Below are 19,240 nucleotides of genomic sequence, written 5' to 3' on the forward strand. Positions count from 1 at the left end.
CAATCAATTTTTCTCTTTGTCTTGAAGAGCTTCTTACATAAACCTGTCATGTGAACTATAAAAATATGGTCAGTAAACCAAGGGACAATTTAGGTGGCATTAATTTAATGAGCTTATTACCAATCTCTTATAGAAATCAATAAACATTTACTTTTTTACCATCCCCTGAGGTGGCTTCTTGCCACTACCAGTCATTGTTAGACTGGGGAATGTTTAAAAAGTTGTGAACAGAACCATTTTTCCTGGGCAATTAGAAACAGTCAGTGCCCTGCAACTTTTAGAACTTTCTCAAGTTGCCTGTTAATTGGTTCTCTAACCATGCTTTTTGATTTATAAAGTTTATTCTCTGCCATAAATTACAAAGCTATCCTCTGTTATAAAGATCTCTGGGGTCATGATAAAATCAAGTCCATCAACCGGGACAAGAACATGCTATTGTTTTTATAGAGTGTCCAGGCTTATCCAATGTCCCAATGGACTTCTTCAAGATAGTTTCAATTTATATCATCTTCATTTCATAAGGATAGCAGTTTCATGCTCTGAGAAACACCAAAAAGTTGCAGTAGTTTCATTTATGAGTAACTAAAGAGATTTGCTACCTATTTCTTGGGAAAAGGGGTTAATTCTGGTCATTTTATATTGGGATGGGAAAAAAATGCAAGATCTTTTATTAAAAAAACTTTTTTTTTGTATTACAAAAGTAATGTGTTCCTTACAGAAAAATCAGAAACTAGAACTAAGCAGAAAAAGAAAAATCACCCACAATTTCACCAATCACTGAGACCTAGTTAACATCTTAGTGTTTATGTGTCCAGTCTTTTCTGCCTCTCTCCACACATCGTAGTTTTTAAAAATGGGATCATATAATACACGGTGTTTTGTGATTTGTTTCCTCGCTTCCTAAACTTCAAATGGTTTCAGGTCATCCTACATTTCCTAAGGGCTGTGTAACTGTAAGGTATACAATTGACTTTATTTAAGGGCACAGTAGGCAGGAGAAAAATTTCTTCTTATGAACTTAACAGAATATGCCCCTCATCCCTAAAGCCGTTCTCTAAATCCCTATATGACCTCTGACCAGCTGAGTTTCGGTGTCGGCGTGTGCGACATTTACAGAGAGGGACAATCCCGCTTCGGGTTCCCGCCGACAGAGTCGCAGTGGGACCCCAGAGCCCACCAGGGTCTTGCCGTCGGAACCGCACCTCGCTTCCTCCAGCGGCGGGCCAGCGGTCAAGGGAAGCGCTCTGCGGACCTAGGGGCCCTATTCCCCAATACGGTGCATCCCCTCCCCCCCTTGCATAGCAGAGCCCGAGTTCTGCGACAGCTCGTCCGGCGCGTCGCCTTGCCTCGCGGACCCTCCCACCACCGGACAGCAGGCTAGAGACCCAGGAGGGGCCCGCGGGATCCCGTGACGGCCCAGCCCGACTACCACGCTGCACCGCCGCCGGACCGGAGCCGCGCGGGGCCGCGCCGTCCCCGAGTGATGACGCGCTTCCTGCCCTCCCGGCGCGCCCGGGCCGTGCGCTCGCGCTCGCCCTCAGCTCTTGTTCCGCGCCTGGAGCCAGCGGCGGCGGCAGCGGCTGAGGCGGCTGCGGGAGCGGAGCAGTCGCCGGGCGCGCGGGGGGTCGCCGGCTGCACTCCGGTGCAGGCGCTCTGCAGTGAGACAGTAAATGCATCCGCCGGTAAGGCTCACGACTCACTCGGGTTTTCCTCTTCCTCCAGCTGCATGCACGTTGCATGAATTTCTCGTGTCTTTTCCCTCCCCTCTACAGAAGGAAAATGTGGGTGGTTTTTCCCTTCCTTTTGCATCTCGTGAGTGATGCAAAAAACCCCGCAAAGCTCCCAGATTTGATGTTCTAGGAGGACTTTTTGCATAAAATAAAAATAAAATTAAATTAATGCACCTGTCTATCGCACATGTATGTTTTACTGCACTGGACCCGGGCGCCGCGGTTTGCAAACAGCCTCGCAGCCGGCGCCCGAGAGCGGATTCCTAGTCGTGGGCAGCCGGTCCCCTCCGGGGCTCCCGCTGGGTTTCCGGTAACTGGGCTTTGAAAAGCGGCCCCGCCTGCATGGAGTGTCCCCTCAGCCCCGGCCGGGTCCCCGCGCCAGGAGAGTTGGCGCGGGCGGAGCGGCTTCATTCCAGCACTGGTCGCCCCGACTCCAGCGCCACTTTGCAAACAAGTCTCCGGCCGGGCTCCAGGCAAAGACAGCCGGCCGGTGCCGAGCTCCTTTGCCAGTCCCGGACTCTCAGACCTGCAGATTCCACGACTCCCCTCCTTTACTTGGCAATCTCGCCACTAGCAAACTGCTGGTCGCTGAGGGACCTAGAGCTAGGGGAGGATTGGGATCCAGTGCCGCTGGCCTCGCGCTGGACCAGGGGCGCCCTCTCCTTCCTCGGCCCCAGGAGCTGAAATTTCGCGCCCACCGGGAGCTGGGGGTCCTGGAGACGGGCATTTCGGGATTCCCTGAGGGGACCGAGGAGCGACGTTCGAGGGCGCCATATTTTCAGTGGGTCTTGGCTACGGAGGGGAGGGGGCGAACAGTTGGTGGGCCCGGGGGAGAGCGCGGCGCCCCCGCTGGAGAGGCTGGAGAGGTTTTCGCTCGGAAAGTTTGCGCGCCCAGGCCGGCACGGAGGCGGCCCCGCAGGGCGCGCACCGCGCCTGTCCCCGCAAGGGCGCGCGGGCTGCAGCGCGTCGCCAGGCCGGCCCGCCGGGGCTGAGGCCGAGAGCCGCCGTCTGGGACTGCACGCTCGGCTCGCCTCCTTCCCCGGTGCAGCCGAGACGCGGCGGTCGGGCCCCGAGGCGCAAGGAACACACCCCTCTTCTGCCGCCGCGGCTGCCCGGACGCTCCGCGGGAGCCGTGCACTTGGCCGCGTCCCCCGGCCGGGCACCGGTGCGGAGCGTTTTGCCGGCGCCGGGATCCGCCTGGGCGCTCCGCAGAACGCGGGATCTCACTCCCCGCGGAGAGGAGGAGCCCGGTTTTCGCGTCGGGGCCGATGGCCTGGCTTGCGGGGGCTCCGGGGCGGAACACCAGTCCGAGCCTCCTCTCGCCTCCCTGGCTGCGGCCGCGACAGCAGCAGCGCCCGCGGCTGCGTGCTCGTCTCTCGCCGCGGTGCCAGCTCGTGGGGGCGAGGTTAAGGGGGGGGGGCGTTTCCAGAAGTTGGGGCTTCAGGTGACGCGTGGGGAAACTTGGATTTTTGCTGCCCGTGAAGAGCCCAGGTGACCTGGGGAAAGGAGATTGATTCACAGTCCCTGTCTCGTGGTGAAAACTAACCTCTGGCTATTTCCAGACGATGAGAGAGGAATGAGCTGAAGTGTTGGCGTTGTGCAAGACACAATTAAAGACGGGAGAGTAGGGGTGATGTTCCGGAGAATTGGACCCCCCAAATGTAATAAATTACAAGCAGCCTGGTGCTCTTGGTACCACTTACTTTGGCTTCTGATAGTACCCGGGGTGCTGAGTTGTGGCATTCGTCAGGTTGCGCGCTATCCTCCCTCCTCCAGAGCTCGGAGTTGGCGACTCCTCAGGAGTGGACGGTGGGGAATCTACTTTTGAAATAGATTGTGATCTCTGCTTTGCGAAGGGTCAGGGGAAGGGCGTGTTGGCTGACCTACAGTTCGCTGGCAGGAACGTGCCAGCCGTTCTCCTTGGCGAGAGAAATGATGCCATACTATTGAGGTCATGTCAGCACTTTGGGGCTTTGTCATTGGAGAGGCTTCAGGGGATCACAGAAGGGATGTAGGGGATGGGGGGAGGCTTTCATCTCGGAGATGTGCCCTTTGTTGTCAGGGATTAGGCTGCTCTTGCGTCTGTCCACTTCAATAAATGCCTCTAGTGGGAATGTCAGCCATTGGGTTTCCAAGATTTTATCTTCCTTGTTGGCTGATTTGGGATATCCATGCAAAAACCCTGGAGGTTCGGTGGTGTGACAAGACAAATGGCCTTGAGAGAGGAGGGATACTTGCAAGAATGCTAATTTTGTTTTCACTGAGCCCTAGAATTGTGGAGAACACTCTGAGCCTAAGATACATTTATCTAGAATTAGCATAATTAATTTAGGAGAGAATCAGATCAGTTGCTGAAAGCCTCCATCCCTTTTGTAAAGTTCCCAGTCTTAGAAGTGGTACCTTGAATCCCAGAAACACAGGGCTCCTCAGATCGGGGAAGTCACTGGTTTCTCTCTGCCTTTGTACCCACTTAGGTCATCAAGGAGATACTAAAGAGTTATTAGAGTTTCTGTTTTTGGCATTAATATTGTGCTTCTACCTCCAAAGGGAAGGTGCACTTTTAAAATGATCCTGTTCAATTAGTTATTGGGGAAATTCTTCCTAGACAAAGGTTTATTTATATGGGTCTTGAATTCACTTACTGTTAAATCTACTTGTTCAGGGTTTTTCAAACACTGTTCCCTAGAGTATTTTTAAGCAAAGTCAGGTTTTAGAAATAGGGGTGTGTGTGTGTGTGTGTGTGTGTGTTATTTTTTGCTTTAGCCCAGTTTCTTTTATAGCTCAAAATTATACTGATTCCCCCATTCCTCCACTCCTGGCTCCCAGCAGATCATTTGTTCCTAAGAACAGTTAAGGATGGTTACAGGTGATGAACAATTTAAATCGTTACCAACTATGCTCAGGAAAAAAGAAAATCTAAAGATGTATTTATTCATCTTAGGATTTTGCTTTATATATATGTGTCACATATTTTTGTGCATGTGCTAAACATTACATAATAAAAATCTTAAAGGAGTTTTCTCAATAATGCTAAAATAAAAGATTTAAAAAAGAGAAGTTTTATTACAAACCCTTCAGTTTTCATTCCCAAGTATACTACCTCAATATTTATTTATGTTTTTTATGCCTCTCTTAACAAAGTGTTATAAATTGTGCTTTGTTGCCTCTTGCCAGATTCTTATTATAACCTCATGCCTTGATCAAAGTTCCTGCAATTTTTTTCCTATTAAGAAGATTTTGTAACTTCAGGAGGTGAGAAAATGCCTATTCATGTTGGAGAGTTGCCTGTCAATTTACCAGGCTGTGTGTGTGTGTGTGTGTGTGTGTGTGTTGTAGTGTGTGTGGCATGCCTGACTCTTGGGACAGTATCTAAAACTTGTGTTCTGTGACATTACTACTCCAGAACTTTTGAGTAATAATGTTTTCTTGGAGATTTGGGGTGGTGTTTAGCCAATACAGGAAGTACTAAAAAAGTTAAATAATACAAAGTTATTTTTACGGGTACAAAAAACAATTAAAGCCAAGAAGGAAAACTTAATAAGAAGGACCAGAATTACAGCTTACCATACCCAACTGGTTCCTTTTTAATTACAGTACTTTCCCCCAGAAGTTTTTAATCCTATTACTTTTATATTTAATAAGGAGACTAGTTAAGACATAAGCCAAACAGAACTATTGCAAATAATGGGGATAAATGCTGGGTATAACCAGATGTTTTGCCTAAAGTGAAGAGTTAAGGAATCTGAACTCTGTCAAACCCGCTGCAGGCCCTCCTTGCTCCCCTTCCCCAATAAGCAGGAGATTTTGAAAGGCTAAAAAATCTTGGACGGCGTTGGAGACAAAAAACAAAAAAAGAACAAAATGTTTAAGGTAGGCTTCTCCTGTCCGTTGACCAAACCAACAGCCTGTGGCTTAGTCACAGGTGTCCCTTGGTTTTGAGAGCCTTTGTTTATGTACCACCCAGAGCTATGAATTAAGACTGGGCTCTTTTGCCACCCGTTTCACAGTGCATTGTCAGAGTCAGTGCCAAGACCATGGTTTTGTTTCTCCCTTAACCAACAATTTAATTGCAGTCAAAGTGATGCTGTTCTGAATATGCAGAACAAGTAGTGAATATTTGTGTTTCCTTTTCACTCTTTTAGCTGCACTCTTAACAAACAGAATTCTCTAAGCCTGCTATTCACTTATTCAGAAATTGTTTTTGAGGGCTTACCATGTACTTCAAGCTAAGAAGTCATCCCCTGGCCTCACCCCACACACTGAGTTCCTAGAGGGTGATATTCTTTTATACTTGACACATCTCATAGATTCTGGGGGTGAGGGGGATTAGTGTGAGATTAAACAGTACTTGAACAGTACAGCATGATCAAAGATATACAAAGGATGTGAACAGGCAATTCCTAAGATAAGGTCATAAACACATGAAAAGATTCTCAACGTACATAATGGTCAGGGAAATGCAAATTAAAAAACAAAGAGATATTAGTTTTCTGTTCAATTAATTCATGTTGTAAAGATTGGTAACATCCTCCATTAGGTGGGTTGGGGGCAACCCTCAGACTCTTGTGGGGAGTATGAACTGGTGCAGCCTTTAGGGAAAGCAGACAGTTTTGGTGAAAATTTGGAACGTGTGTGCCATATGAACCAGCAGTTGCATATTTGGAATCCTTTCTTACAGAAGTAAAAACATCAGCATGTAGGGATCTGTGTGTGAGGATGTTTATTGCAGGCTTACTACAGTAAATAAACTAGAAGCACCATAAATGTCCATCAGTAGGATGAATAAAATAGGGTACAGCTACTATGGGTTGTTTTGTGAAGGATGTCTATGATACATTACATGTAAATAAAATCGAGTTGCTGAGTATCATATGTATCAATAGTATGATCCTATTTCCGATTTAAAAAAGAAGCACTAGTAGGTGTATGACCTTGGAGAAAGATACGGAAAGACACATAAAATTTAATATTGTTTAAAATTAGCATTGGGGCAGAGGGGTGATTAACTTGCTCCCTATACACCTTGAATGGTTTACTTGCTCAAACATACAGGCTTTTCTGTATGAAAACTCTTTAAAGTATTATTTGGTTAATGAATAGGAAATTTGTCTGGAACCATTTTAGAAACAAATTTGGGCAATATCATGTTTTCTCTGATGCCTTCTGTAGCAACCTCTTGTCTCTTTGGAAACGTTCAGTTAATTATCTTCTAAAATTCTGAGATTTCCCAAGTTTAAGTAAATTTCTTCAGGGTAAGCCATGGCTTCTGGAAGAGCTATTTACCTCTGTCTCCCAGGAGAGTGACAATAAGAGGTCATGAAAGGTCTTAGCAAGCAGTCTCCTTTTCCTTGACTTTCTCTGATCCCATTCTGAAGGCGGAGGGGAGGTCTTCTGGCCAACTGAAGAGTCTTCCTAGAGAGGAGCAGCATCTCCTCAAACTTGGTTTTCCTGAGCCGCAGAAAGTTGCTGTTAAATGGCTCTGCTGGCATTTGAACCCTGGTCTCCTTCCACATTATCTTTAGCTTAGCTGATTGCTCTCCCTGTGTACCATTTTCAATCCTGCCCCTTGATGTGATTTTTGAAACTTGATGGTATTTCAGATCTTGGCAGTCACTACAAAAAAAATGAAACTTTCAAAAGCAGTGGAATCTCTGTTCACATTTTAAAAAGTACATACCACGTGATTCACGTGACCCTGTGAATGCTAGTGGGAGGCTCAGAATCTCAACCCCCTGGAAGCCAGGGCTGTGCTGCAAATTTGAAAACCATGGTTTAGATTCAGTGCTTTCCAGGAGAGAATGCCTCAGAATCACCTGGAGGACTTGTTAAAACCCACTTTGTTAGGCCACAGTTTCATATTCTGTTAGTCTTAGGTGGGGACTGATAATTTGCATTTTTACCAAGTTCCCAGGTGATGCTGATCTTGCTGGTCCTGGACCACACTTTGCAAACCAGCTTCCTCTGGGTTTTTTTTTTTTTTTTTGTGGTACGCAGGCCTCCCACTGCCGTGGCCCCTCCCGGTGTGGAGCACAGGCTCCGGACGCGCAGGCTCAGCGGCCATGGCTCACGGGCCCAGCCGCTCCGCGGCATGTGGGATCTTCCCAGACCGGGGCACGAACCCGTGTCCCCTGCATCGGCAGGCGGACTCTCAACCACTGCGCCACCAGGGAAGGCCCAGCTTCCTCTGTTTTGCAGCTCTTGTGTTCTTGTCTAGCCAATGCTCTGCCCTTTCATGGATGAAAGTTAGGGTGCCAATCAAGGCAAGTTAACTCAGTTTTATCAGTTTCACCAAGCTGGGAAAAAGAAATATTTGAGTTATTTTACTTAACTGTTTTCTGTATCTTTTGTAGGTGTTTGGGGATGTAGTGATGTTTCATACATGGTTGTATGTGGTTAATCAACAGTGAACGTCAGAGTTCAGGGATATTTTAAGTATTCTATAATGGTTTCTCATGGGAAAGCAGAGAGGACTATTAGTCTCTGGTTCCTGTCTTTTTGTTTTTCATCATACGTATATACATATTCAAGATTTGATGTCACTGATTGCTTTTAATAAAAAGTTGGCTACATATGAAGGGTATTGTGAAGAAAATGGTGATCAGATAATAAATGGTGCTTAAATTGTTGTAATCTAGTCATTGGTGCATTTGGGGTGGGGTGGGGATGAAGTACAATAGTCATTAATTTCAACAAGTGTTTATTGGTGTCTCCAGAGAGGACATATTTCTAACAGTGCTTATCAGTGACACATAAGTGCTGGGCTGTGCTCGGGGACCCTCACTTGTCTGGATGCCCTCCAGAGGAGTGGCTAACCTGAAGCTCAAGAAGTTTCCCTGAAAGACTCCCCGCTAGCAGATCTCCTAGTTCTAAAATTCTTCAGCAGATAAACACTTGTTCTGTTTTTAGCTGCTTAATTTTAGTGCTTTTCTTCTTTTCTGATGATTTCACATGTAAGTTATAAGCAAAGCAAGGTTCGTTGTGATGAGTGGGGTGTATGAAAAGAAGTGAAATAGGAAGGAAATTTTCATGAAGGAGGTCATACTTCAGCTGGGCCTTGGAGGGTGGGCATCTTCTGTAGGGGTCTCCACCCTGGCTTCACATTGGGGTCACCTGGGGATTCTGATTTGGTTGGTCTGGGTGGGGCCTGGGCATTGGTGGGTGAGTTTTCCAGGTAATTCTAATGTGTAGCCGGGGTAGAGAACATTCATCTACAGCCCTCTGGGTCACTTTGCCTCATTCTTTTTTTTTTAAAAATTAATTAATTTAATTAATTTATTTTTGGCTGCGTTGGGTCTTCGTTGCTGCCCGTGGGCTTTCTGTAGTTGCGGCGAGTGGGAGCTGCTCTTCGTTTCTGTGTGCGGGCTTCTTATTGCGGTGGCTTCTCTTGTTGTGGAGCATGGGCTCTAGGCGCCCGGGCTTCAGTAGTTATTTTGCCTCATTCTTTGAAGATCTTGTTCATCTGGCCCACAGTCCCTCCTCCCATCAACATTTTTGGTAACTTGGACATCTATATAGATTGTCCCCCCCAATTCAGTCCTTTGACCAACTCTCTTTTAGTTATCTTTTCCCCTCACTACTTCAGCCATCCCTCCCATGGTTATTTCTAGGCTGCTGGTTCTCAGCAGTTTTGCCACCCAGAGGCTATTTGGCAACGTCTAGGGGGTGCTACGGGCATCCAGTGAGGGGAGGCCTGGGATGTTGCTAAACACCCTACGATGCACCAGAGAGCCCTGACCACAGAGAACCTTGCCCTGGTGTCCTGCGAGTTTTTTTTAACCCCGATCCATAGGAGAAACACATCTTATGTGAGACCCAATGCAAATACACATACAACTGAAACAAGTTTCACGAAACAGTGTTTACCCTTACTAGGTATAATGTAGTTGCATACTTTTTATTCTGTGTCATTAAAAAAAATTGCTGGTCATGACCCACTAAGTTGATTTTATTACCCACTAAACTTGCAGCCACAGTTGTGGACCTTATTACCAGTAACTGTACTTCCACCAAAATCTTGACAAGCATTCCAGTCTGACCCTCACCTTTTCTCTGTCTTATTCCTGTTATTACCCTGTTCCACCTATCCTGCACCCTACATGGGCCTCTGACCTGGTGACCCTTCCACTTCATTGTCCATCATACTTATTACCTCCTGCCACTCTCCCCTCCACCCCTACCCCCAGGTGCTTCCATACACCCTCAACCTCTTTGACCATTTCTCCCTTCATCTTACTTTCCTGGGAAAACCCCACCCTCTGCCCACTGTGCTCCTGCCTCAGGCTGATGAACCTGGCTGGAGAAAACCAGCCATCTGCATCGTCTTGCTTTTGATTTATGACCATAAACCTCAAGGCAGACTCTTGACACTGCCCAGCCCACTATGTTTCTGTCCCCACCCTACTCTCAGCTGATGACTTGGCTTATTTCATGGAGAAAAAAAGAAGCAATTAGGAACTAGTTTCATCATCTCCTCGTGCTAAATCTGCTAGCCTCCCTGCACCGTAATCACACAGCACTGGAACCACATGTGAACTGGAGCCCGTTCCCTGTTGGCATGCAAGGCTCTCACTCATGCACGAATCTCCATTCCCTTCTGCATCATTAGTTTTCTCCCTCTGATGGATCATCTCCATGAGAAACATGCTGTAGTATCTCTCATCTTAAGAGAGAAAGCAGCAACCACAAAACACTCTCAACCCAATATCCTAGTCGGCTGTTCTCCCAATTCCTCATTCTCCCTTGGAGTAAGTATTTTCTAAAAGAACCGTCATACATTTTGCCCCCTTTCCCCTCTCATTCTGTCTTGAACCCACTCCAGTTTGGCTTCTTGCCACCACCCCCCCTTCACCAAAACCGTGCTTCTTCAGGTACCAGTGATACCTAATGGCCAACTCTTGGTTGTCATCGCCTGCAGCCTCTTGGCAGCAGTTAGCCAGCTTTCTCTTTGGCTGTCTTCACTTGGCTTCTGCACTGCAGTCCTCACCTGGTTCTCCTCCTGCACTCTGGCCGTTCCAGCTCCTGCTCTGCTGCTGGATCTCCCCCTCCTGGCTTCTGAAGGAGGGGGCTGTTCTCTCACACTTCACTTGACTTAGAAGTCTGCTCCAGTATCACCTCCTTAGAGGTCTCCCTGGCATCCCCCAGCCCCTGCTCTCAGCCTCTTCTTTGTTTTCATATCATTTATTATTCCCTGATACAGGCATACTTGGGAGATATTGTAGCTTCCGTTCCAGACCACGGCAATAAAATGAATATCAAAATAGAGTCTTACGTATTTTTTGTTTTCCAGTGTATAGTTAGACTGTACTGTAGTCTATTAAAAGTGTGCAATAGCATTACATCTAAAAAAAACAATGTACATACCTTAATTAAAAAATACTTTATTGCAGGGCTTCCCTGGTGGCGCAGTGGTTGAGGGTCCGCCTGCCGATGGGACACGGGTTCGTGCCCCGGTCCGGGAGGATCCCACATGCCGCGGAGTGGCTGGGCCCGCGGGCCGTGGCCGCTGGGCCTGCGCGTCCGGAGCCTGTGCTCTGCAGCGGGAGAGGCCGCGGTAGTGAGAGGCCCGCGTAACGCAAAAAAAAAACAAAAAACAAACTTTATTGCAAAAAAGTGGTAACCATCCTCTGAGTCTTCAGAGAGTCATGATATTTTTGCTGGTGGAGGGTTTTGCCTCTATGTTGATGGCTGCTGACCAGTTTGGGAGCTGGTGGCTGAAGGTTGGGTTGCTTGTGGCCACATCTTAAAATAAGACAGCGATGAAGCTTGTCCCATTGATTGACTCTTCCTTTCACGAACAATTTCTCTGTCGCATGCAGTGCTGTTTGATAGCATTTTACCCACAGTAGAACTTGTTTCAAAATTGGAGTCAGTTCTCTCAAACCCTGCAGCTGCTTTATCAACTAAGTTTATGTGATATTCTAAATCCTTTGTTGTCATTTTCAGTAATCTTCACAGCCTCTTCGCCGGGAATACATGCCATCTCAAGAAACCACCTTCTTTGCTCATGCGTAAGAAGCAATTCCTCATTCATTCAGGTTTTCTCATGAGATTGCAATAATTCAGTAACATCTTCAGGCTCCACTTCTAATTCTAGTCCTCTTGATCTTTCCACCACATCTGTATTTACTTCCTCCACTGAAATCTTGAACCCCTCAAAGTCATCCATGAAGACTGGAATCCATGTCTTCCAAATTCCTGTTAATGTTGTTATTTTGACATCTTACCGTGAATCATAAGTGTTCTTAATGGTGTCTAGACTGGTGAATCCTTTCTGGAAGGTTTTCAATTTGCTTTGCCCAGATCTATCAGAGGAGTCACTGTCTATGGCAGCTACAGACTTACAAAATGTATTTCTTAAAGAATAAGACCTGAAAGTTGAAATGACTCCTTGATCCATGGGCTGCAGAATGGATGTTGTGTTAGCAGGCATGGAAAATATTCATCTCATTGTACGTCTCCATCAGAGCTCTTGGGTGACCAAGTGCATCGTCAACGAGCAGTAGTATTTGGAAAGAAATCTTTTTTTCTGAGTAGTAGGTCTCAACAGTGGGCTTAAAATATTCAGTAAGCCATGTTGTAAACTGGATGTGCTATCATCCAGGCTTTGCTGCTCCATTTACAGAGCACAGGCAGAGTAGATTGAGCATAATTCTTAAGGACCCTAGGATTTTCAGAATGATAAATGAGCACTGGCTTCAATTTAAAGTCACCAGCTGCATTAGCCCCTAACAAGAGAGTCAGCCTGTCCTTTGAAGCCAGGCATTGACTTCTCCTCTCCAGCTATGCAAGTCTTAGATGGCATCTTCTTGCAGTATAAGGCTGTTTTATCTACATTGAAAATCTGTTGTTTAGTGTAGCCTCCTTCATTAATGATCTTAGCTAGATCTTCTGGATAACTTGCTGCAGGTTCTGTGGGTTGGCCAAAAAGGTTGTTTGGATTTTTCCGCCAGATGTTACAGAGAAACCCGAATGAACTTTTTGGCCAACCCAATACATCGGCACTTGTTGCTTTGCCTTGCACTTTTCTGTTATGGAGACGGCTTCTTCCCTTAAGCCTTCACACTTTTCTTCTGCAGCTTCCTCACCTCTTTCAGCCTTCCTATCCAGACTGACAAAACTTTCTCCGTATCAGCAATAAAGCTGTTTCCCTTTTGTATCATTTGTGTGTTCACTGAAGTAGTACTTTCAATTTTCTTTAAGAACTTTCCCTTTGCATTCATTCACAGCTTGGCTGTTTGGCACAAGAGACCTAGCTTTTGGCCTGTCTGGGCTTTTGACATGCCTTCCTCACTAACCTTAATCATTTCTAGCTTCTGATTTAAAGTGAGAGATGTGTGACCCTTCCTTTCACTTGGACACTTAGAGGCCTTTGTAGGGTTATTAACTGGCCTAATTTCAGTATTGTGTCTCAGGGAACAGGGAAGCTGGAGGAGAGGGAAAGAGACAGAGAGCTGCAGGTTAGTGTAGCAGTCAGAACACAAGCATTTATTGATTAAGTTCGTCATCTTATATGGGTGCAGTTTGTGGCGCCCCCAAAACAATTACAGTTGTCACATCAAAGATCATTGATCACACATCACCATAACAAATATAATAATATTGAAAAAGTTTGAAATATTGTGAGAATTACCAAAATGTGACACAGAGACAGGAAATGAGCAAATGCTGATAGAAAAGTGGTCCTGTTAGACTTGCTTGGCACAGGGTTGCCACAGACGTTCAATTTGTAAAACCAGTGGTATCTGCAAAGCACGATAAAGTGAGGTGCAGTAACATGAGGTCTGCCTGTGTTACATACATGATTCATTTACTGTCTGTCTCATAGCACTAGAATGTAAGCTCATGAGAGAAAACATCCCTGGGACTTGTGTCCCCAAGTGTCTAAAACAACGTCTGGCACATGATAGATAATCAACAAAATTTTTGTTTAATTGAAGTATAGTTGCTTTACAATGTCGTGTTAATTTCGGCTGTACAGCAAAGTGATTCATTTATACATATACATACCTTCTTTTTCATATTCTTTTCTATTATGGTTTATCCCAGGATACTGAATATAGTTCCCTGTGCTATATAGTAGGACCGTGTTGTTTATCCATTCTATATATACTAGTTTTTTTGTTTTGTTTTTTTTTGGTACGCGGTCCTCTCACTGTTGTGGCCTCTCCCGTTGCGGAGCACAGGCTCCGGACGCGCAGGCTCAGCGGCCATGGCTTACGGGCCCAGCCGCTCCGCGGCATGTGGGATCTTCCCGGACCGGGGCACGAACCCGTGTCCCCTTCATTGGCAGGCGGACTCTCAACCGCTGCACCACCAGGGAAGCCCCTATATATACTAGTTTGCATCTGCTAATCCCAAACTCCCAATCCATCCCTCCCCTTGGCTACCACAAGTCTGTTCTCTGTGAGTCTGATTCTGTTTCATAGATAGGTTCATTCAACAAAAAAATTTTAATGTGAGTAATTGATGAGGAAAACTTGCTGGTTATAGAGTTAGCCTTCCACGAGGTAAAGTCATTGTTTTCCAGATTGGAGCTAAGGAAGAGAGCAATGTTGAGGCGGAAAAGTGTTGTCCCTTGGGGGCAGTGTTTCTTAGGTCATGTGCTGAGAGTTAGGGGTTCAAGCACTGAATGAATGAATCCTGTCCTTGTTAAATACTTGTTGAGTGGTGGAAGGCACCTGCTGAGGACAGCTAGACAGAGACAAATGGCTGCCTCTCGCTTTTATCTCTGAAGAGGGGCTCTTAAACAGTCTGCTTGGTAACTTGCCGCTGGGTTGAAGACGTTAAGTTCACTTGTCTTAAGTGTTTATCACTGACCTCAATGTTCTGGTGAATTGTTGGTGCATCACTTGTCCCCAGAGTCCACTTGACCGCACAGAGACATGTCTCCTTTTCATCATATGATGTTTGAGGCCCTGGCTGAGTGAATTCCTGCAGATGGGTGAAGTGTGCCTTGCTGCCCTCTGAACTACTCTCACAAGCACCCAGACTCCAAACTTCGTGTGTTTAAATCAAGACCCCTCTCTTCTCTTTCTGTTTGCATGCTTCAGGACTGCCCATTGAATTACTTGGCATCCGTGTCTGGGACCTAGTTTGATGTAAGTGGAGATATTTCCTGAGTGTGGCCTGAGATCATGTGTTGCAAATCTTCCAGGGAGAGTGTAGGTTATTCCTGGGTTTGAGAGGTTACATTGAGGGCACTTTAAGAGGCTTAATTTTCTCCTTAAAGGGCTCTCCATTGGGCTCAGCACCTGTCACTCCTGGGCCCTTCCCTCAGGGTTAAAGGAGCTCTCCCTCTGGGTAAGATGTCAGCGACGGGCAGCCTGACATGCAGCCACAAAGCCGTCGGGTCTAGTACATCCAGGAAGAAAGAGTAGATGTCTTTGTGGGACATATTTATTTTTATCATCAGTGTTTTATTTCTTTAAAAAGGGAGCCTGAATGGTTCTAGGTCAGCCTCTCCCTTTGACAGGGAAGGAACTGAGTCCCAGAAGGATGAAACTGACTGGAGCCACTTGGCAAAGCTGGCACTGGAGTCCCACTCTCCTGACCACCACTGGGCACTCTCTTCTTTTCTTGGGATGTCTGGGTGGACCCCGACTTTAATTCATGACTGTGATTCTGGGCTCTGGGTGTGCATCAGAACCACCAGGGAAGCTCCTTAAACCTGCTGATTGTGTTGGTTCCCAAACCACCCCCTGATTTGGAATCTCTGAGAGCGGGACCTGGACACTGTTTTTCTTTTTTTTTTTTGCGGTACGCGGGCCTCTCACTGCCGTGGCCTCTCCCGTTGTGGAGCACAGGCTCTGGACGCGCAGGCTCAGCAGCCATGGCTCACGGGCCCAGCCGCTCCGCGGCATGCGGGATCCTCCCGGACCGGGGCACGAACCCGCATCCCCTGCATCGGTAGGCGGACTCTCAACCACTGCGCCACCAGGGAAACCATGGACACTGTTTTTTAAAATTCCCTAGGGAGGCTCCTAGGAGAAGTCATCCAGGAAGGGTGTGTAGGAGGTAAAATCAGCCAGGGCACTGGGGACAGTTGCCCAGCATGGGAGATACTTGCCGGCCTTGCACTCTGGACAGACATGGCTCCTTCCTGATGCTGGACAATCATTTCAACCAGGCCGGTCTGCCCCTCTCTCTCCCACACTCCCTCTGGTTACTGAGTCAGACCCTGCAGGGTTACAGTTTTAATGCATCTTGGAAGGGCTTTATATTTTCTTTGGGGGCATTTCCCTAGTGTGTTTTGAACTACTTAGGCAAGAATGAAAGCTGAACTCAGTTTGAGAGAATCATCTCCTGAGGGTTTTTATGGGTGCTCTTGATTAGGGCCTCTTGGTACCTGCATGTTGAGGGTGACTTACCAGCTCTCAGACCAGCTGGAAGTGAGAAGCTGGCCATGGGTGCTGCCTGGACAGAAGAAAAGGGAGAGTGATTGGCTGTGCAGGGCAGGTTTGCACAATTTTATAAGAATGAAAAACCACTTGCTGGCTCTTGCTGGTGAACTTGCAGATATGTTAGAGCTCTGAGTTTGTGACAGTTGCTACAGGCTCCAGACTGCACAGCAGAGCCAGTAATGATGCCCTGTCCCCCCAGAGCTGGCTCTCTGTTGGACCTGACAAATAGGGTATGTGCAGTTTTATGAACATACCTGATGAAGATAAGAGAACAAGCCCTGTGGAATCTGAGAAGCATCAGGTGGCCACAAATGTCCCTCACAGAAGGAGTCAGAGAGGGGCACTTTGCTCCTGAATTGGAACCTGACAGATAAGAGTTTGTTAGGGCTGCCGCATCACTTTACCACAGGCTGGTGGCTTAAACAGCAGAATTTTACTGCCTCAGTTCTGGAAGCTGGAAGTTCGAGATCAAGGTGTTGGCAGGAGTTGGTTCCTACTGAGAGCTGTGAGGAAGCATCTGTTCCAGGCCTCTCTCCTTGGATTGTCGATGGCCATCTTCTCCCTAGGCAGGTCTGTTTCTGTGTCCAAATTTCCCCTTTTTATAAGGACACCTGTCACAATAGATAAGTGAGGGCCTACCATAATGTCTTCATTTTAACTTGATTACCTCTGTAAAAACCCTATTTTCAAATAAGGTCACATTCTGAGAGACTGGGGAGTTAGGACTCCAACATTTCTTTATTTTTTGGGGGGCCATGCCATGCGGCATGTGGGATCTTAGTTCCCCAACCAGGGATCGAACCCATGCCCCCTGCAGTGTAAGTGCAGGGTCTTAACCACTGGGCTGCCAGGGAAGTCCCCAACATTTCTTTTTTGAGGGGACGCGATTCAAGGCATAACATAGATTGTCAAACTGACTTGTTTCTCAGAATCAGCATCTGACATGGAATGCTTGTTACTGAAGTTACCTCTTTAGGCTAAGGGACCCTCGTCCATTATAGTGGCGGAATTCTGCACCTGCCAGTTTCACTGACCTACACCTGGGACTTTACATTTTCCTAAGGTCTTGTCTCTATTTTTAGCCATCATAATGATCATGGCAGGCAGGTATTATTTCTACTTTGAGGAAATTGATGTGTATCAAGGTTTACACACTAAATACTGGCTAAGTTTGATTCAAGCTCAGATTTTCTCCTCTGTATCTTAGGTTTCTCCCATAACACTGGTGATTTCTCAAGTCTTGATATGCATAAGAATCTCCTGGGAGACTCGTTAAAAATACAGATTTAGGAAACTTTCTGGAATACTATCGAACCAGAAGCTGAGGTTACAACCAAGGAATCTGTATTTTTATCATTTCCTCTGGAGATTGTGATGCACTCCAGCATGTGAGAATGAATGCAGTCCACCATGGACATAATATTTGTTGCCGGGGAACCCACCAATACTGCCAGGTTCCCATTTGATTTTCTGTTGGTGGCTTGCATGGGAGGCCCTAGGAGGCATCCTGGGAAGGTGCTCACTGGAATTGGGGTGCTTTGAGCCCAAGGGGATCGCCTTCTTAGATGGTACCCCTGCCACCAAACTGATGGGGAGGGTCAGCTGCCAGGCTGTGCTCAGTGTCACTCAGCTAATGAAAAATAAATCTGTCTTGAACTTTCTGTGCTCTACAGATGCACCTTGCACCACAGTGGGGAACAGGTGGGAGATAAGTTGAGGCCGTGTGATGACAAACATTGCATGCTTTATCAAAGCAAAAACAGAATTGGCAAGAGGACAAGACAAGAAAAAATTGTGACTGTTAAGTATTTATTGTTATAAAATGTATTTGCGTGAACTAAAATGTGATGGTGCATGCCCAGTTCAAAAGAATCACCTAGAGAAGCTTTTGAAACCTGGATTCCTAGGCTCCACCCCCAGAGATTTTCTTTCTCAGGTGGGACTCAAAAATTCTGAGCTGCTGGTCTGGGGACTGCATTTAGAACTGGCAAGTGAATATTAATAAAAGATTGTCACTGTGTAGTTCATCTGTTGATAGTACAATGATAATCTCTCTGGATAATGACAGCATTTCTAAGTCTTGGCCATTAGCCTATAGGTTATAACCCATAGTCAGGATCAGTGTCCAAGTTACTTCACCAAATCGACTTTATTTTTATTTTTAAAAATATTTATTTGTTTAAATTATTTATTTGGGTGCGCTGGGTCTTCTTTGCGGCGCGTGGGATATTTTTATTTGCGGTATGCGGAGTCTAGTTCACTGGCCAGGGATCAAACCCAGGCCCGCTGCATTGGGAGCACGGAGTCTTAACCGCTGGACCACCAGGGAAGTCCCAACTCGATTTTATTTTAGTGACTATATAACAAAACATGTGCTCTCTTAGTGCGGGTTGCATTTCCTAGAGTGTGGTCCTTAGGTCAGTACTCTCAGAATTACCCAGCAATAAGGTTAAATACTCTAGCTGCCCAGTCCCCAGATATTCTAATTTGGTATGTCTGTGTGGGGTCCAAGAATAGGGGGTTTTCATAATCAGAAGATTGTTAGGTATACTGCGGTTTGAGTGCCACTGAGCTAGGGCTTGGAAAACAGTTGTGCTTTTTACCAGAAGCTAGCTACATAGTAAGGTTAAAAACAATCTATGTTTACAAACAATCAGCATTGGCATTTTTTGCCGTTTTCCGGCTTGTAATGCTGTTTGTAGTCTGGAGTTACTAGGGCCTTGTTCTGCAGCAGGGATGTAGTTTTAACAGATTGTTAGAGTTCTCTGTGAACTATCATCCCCCTCCGTTTTGTACATAAGCTCATGCAATTCATTTTAAGATACGTCTTAAAACAAAAAGTTATGTTCCTTGTCCAGGTAAATTCCTTTGGAGCATTGATAGTAATGTGAAATTTATTAGAGATTTTTGGAATTAATTCAAGGAGGCTTTGTGGTTTTTTTTTTTTTTGCGGTACGTGGGCCTCTCACTGTTGCGGCCCCTCCCGTTGCGGAGCACAGGCTCCGGATGCGCAGGCTCAGCGGCCATGGCTCACGGGCCCAGCCGTTCCACGGCATGTGGGATCCTCCTGGACCGGGGCACGAACCCGTGTCCCCTGCATCGGCAGGCGGA

The 19,240-nt window shown here is 46.4% G+C and overlaps 1 protein-coding gene across 3 annotated transcripts in view; it reads left to right on the forward strand.

Annotated features, from left to right (window-relative positions):
• The first annotated feature begins 1,542 nt into the window (after positions 1 to 1,542).
• TLN2 (talin 2) overlaps positions 1,543 to 19,240 on the forward strand; it is a 451,691-nt gene continuing 433,993 nt past the window's right edge. For all 3 annotated transcript variants that reach the window (XM_082618383.1, XM_082618385.1, XM_082618384.1), the window contains exon 1: positions 1,543 to 1,682. The gene's annotated coding sequence lies outside the window, so the exon portion shown is untranslated. The remainder of the gene's footprint in view (positions 1,683 to 19,240) is intronic.

Source organism: Mesoplodon mirus (genome assembly GCF_964341445.2).
Source record: "Mesoplodon mirus genome assembly, chromosome: 4".
Lineage (NCBI taxonomy): Eukaryota > Metazoa > Chordata > Mammalia > Artiodactyla > Ziphiidae > Mesoplodon > Mesoplodon mirus.